The sequence below is a fragment of the Astyanax mexicanus genome, chromosome 18 (assembly GCF_023375975.1).
Source record: "Astyanax mexicanus isolate ESR-SI-001 chromosome 18, AstMex3_surface, whole genome shotgun sequence".
NCBI lineage: Eukaryota > Metazoa > Chordata > Actinopteri > Characiformes > Acestrorhamphidae > Astyanax > Astyanax mexicanus.
The window spans coordinates 3,882,290-3,885,758 of record NC_064425.1 but is presented as its reverse complement, the minus strand read 5'-3'; positions in this window follow the sequence as shown (position 1 = coordinate 3,885,758).

The window sequence follows — 3,469 nt, the reverse complement described above, 5'->3', positions numbered from 1 at the left end:
TGATTGAATTGACTAATTTTTCTTTGAACTGGAAATACAGCTCTGGAAAAAATAAGAGAGCACTTAAAAATGGTGAGTTTCTTTGATTTTACCAAATTGAAAACCTTTAAAATATAATCAAGAGGAAGATGGATGATCACAAGCCATCAAACCACCAAACTGAACTGCTTGAATTTTTGCACCAGGAGTAAAGCAGCATAAAGTTATCCAAAAGCAGCATGTAAGACTGGTGGAGGAGAACATGATGCCAAGATGCATGAAAACTGTGATTAAAAACCAGGGTGATTCCACCAAATATTAATTTCTGAACTCTTAAAACTTTATGAATATGAACTTGTTTTCTTTGCATTATTTGAGGTCTGAAAGCTCTTCATCTTTTTTTTATTTCAGCCATTTCTCATTTTCTGCAAATAAATGCTAAAACTGAAGTGGTCATTTTTTCCAGAGCTATATTATTGATAGATTTTATCGCATATCTACACAGTTAAAAGTTGCATTAAGGAAGTTTAAGGAGTCCTTCAATCTGAAACTGTGGAGGAACCCCCTCAAGGTGCTTTAAGGGATCTTTAAAACAAGGCTTTTAGAAGAGAAAGGTTCCTAAAGGTTTCTCAAAGCACCTTAAGAAGTTCCTCCACTGATTCACACATTTGTTTTCCTCACAAAACTTTTCACAAAGCGGTATGGCTGGTCATTGCTGTGATAAAACATGCTTTTCCCTCCGTCGCTATTTCAGCACTTGCCATTTCCCACCCACTAGCTAGGCCTCCACCTTTCACACAATGGAACCTGCACTGGAAGGGTGAAGGCTAGCACGTGCTTCCTCCAACACACTTTGAGTTTCCACCACTTTGAACTTGCACTAGCGCTGCGTCATTAGACGAGATGAACTAATTCTGTAACGTCAGGCAACATCCTACCCACCCAGACAAGGCCTGTTATTCTCCCTTAGATGTCCCTTACACATCGTCCAGGGTGAAATCTCCAGCTGATGGATGTGCGTTTAGATGGCTGCACAATTCTGGAATTCCAAGAAGAAAGAATTTAACAACAGAAGGTAAACTTATGGTGTAAAATTATGGTGTGGGCCCTCTAGTGCATCCAGACTGCTATCACAGAGCTGCACAACAGACAGATTCAGAAGATCATTTGTTCCAAGAGCCATCAGACTCTTTAACCTAGAGTTTAACCCAGTCACACCACATTATTACGTTATTCAACCACTTAATTCTTTACACTAACACTTTCCCAACCTCACTTACATTCAAGTACATTTACCCATGATTGGGTATTCACATGTTCACATATTCACTATACAGAACTATATATGTTACATATACATATTAATACTTCTATGGCACATCAGTCACTTTTATAACCAAAATCATTGCACATTGCAATTTGCTCTGTTCATTATTTATTGGCCGTTATCAACATCTAGATATTTATTTACCTTGTATAGGAAGTTTTTTTTTGTCCCCTTATATATTTTTTCTATTCTTCTGAGTTTAATTTATGTTGACTATATTTCTTATTGTATTGTGTTGTTGCTGCTGGATCCCTAAATTTCCTTCGGGATCAATCAGTGGACTTCATAACTGTCAATGGAGTAAAAACTCAAAAATTGTTGAACACAGTAGGAAGTGTCTCATTGCAATGCTATTTAAAGGGATCAGGAGCATGGAGCCATTGCAGTAGAGTGTTGGAAATGTTAATAGTGTGTACAACAGGACATTTGTATCAACATTGTCCTGTTGAAATAGTGCAGTGGGTTGTGCATTACAAAAAAAGGTAGGGCCACTGGATGCAGGACTTCATTACAGGCTCTAAAATCGCTCATAGTTACATAAATGAAGACCAATGGTGATCTGGCGTTGAACTAAATTGTGGCCCACACCAGACCTTCTGTACCCGTTGCCATCCTGAGTCACTCTATGACAGTCTGGCTCATCATTGCAGTCTTTGGTGGCGTTGATGTGGTGTTAAGGGCAGATGTCTTGTTTGTTTGTCATCTTCATTAAAAGAAACAAGTAAAAAGAATTACACAGTTATTTTGTTTGTTTGTATGTATATACAGTTACAGTATGCATATACAGTATTAAATTAGTGTTTTTTTTTTCATTATTTTAAAATTGTCATTCAAACTGTGAAAAAAACATATGGAGTTATTTGTTAAACAAACCAGAATGTGTTTTCATATTTCAGATTCTTCAGAGTAGGCAACTCTTTCAGAGATGACAGCTTTGCACATCTTGGCTGGATTTTCTCAGTCAGCTTTATGAGGTAGAGTCACCTGGAATTCAGGCTTTCAGTTAACAGCTGTGCTGAACTTCTTGAAGAATTTCTTGCCATCTTAATGTGTTTAAGAGCATCAGTTGTGTAAAGTACAGTGTATAGTGGTATACAGTGAATTGCCCTATTTGAGTAATGTACTAATTATATCCATAGTATGGCAATAACTACTCAACTAAGTAAAGAAATAATTGCTTTAAGACATGAAGAAGGTAAGTCTTTCTGAAAAAAAAGGAGCTTTGAAAGTATCTTCACGTGCAGTTGCAAAGACTATTAAAAATGTTATGATGAAACTGGCTCTCATCAGGACTGGTCCAGAAAAAGAAGACCTAGAGCCCAAGTGAGAATAGTATCATCATTTTCACACATGAATTGTTCACCACAGAGTCCAGATCTTAACCTCACTGAGAATCTTTGGGATGTGCTGGATGTAGAAGAGCTGCTTTGTGCAGTGGTCAGACTCTACCATCATCAATGCTGCTGCAAGATCTTGGTGAAAAATTAATAAAGTTAATGCAACACTGGATTAAAATAAATCTTGTGATATTGCAGAAGCTTATTGAAACAATGCCACAGTGAATGTGTGCCGCAATCAAAGATAAAGGCCAAATATTAGAGTGTGTGACTATTTTTTTTGGCCAGGCAGTGTATATGTGTTTCACGTTTTGAACTATGTTACTGAAATAAAGTAACTTTTCAATGATATGCTAATTATATTCTTTTTTTTTTAATTATTTTACCAAATTGAAAACCTCTGGATTATAATCAAGAGGAATGTGGAACTGCTTGAATTTTTGAGCCAGGAGTAAAGCAGCATAAAGTTTTCCAAAATCAGTGTGTAAGACTGGTGGAGGAGAACATGATGCCAAGATGCATGAAAACTGTGATTAAAAACCAAATATTGATTTCTAAACTCTTAAAACATTATGAATACCAACTTGTTTTCTTTGCATTATTTGAGGTCTGAAAGCTCTGCATCTTTTTTGTTATTTCAGCCATTTCTCATTTTCTGCAAATAAATGCTCTAAATGACAATATTTTTATTTGGAATTTGTGAGAAATGTTGTCTGTAGTTTATAGAATAAAACAACAATGTTCATGTTTAATGTTTAAATAAGAGAATGCAAATAGTAAAGTTTAAAGCCATTTTATATATATATATATATATATATATATATAT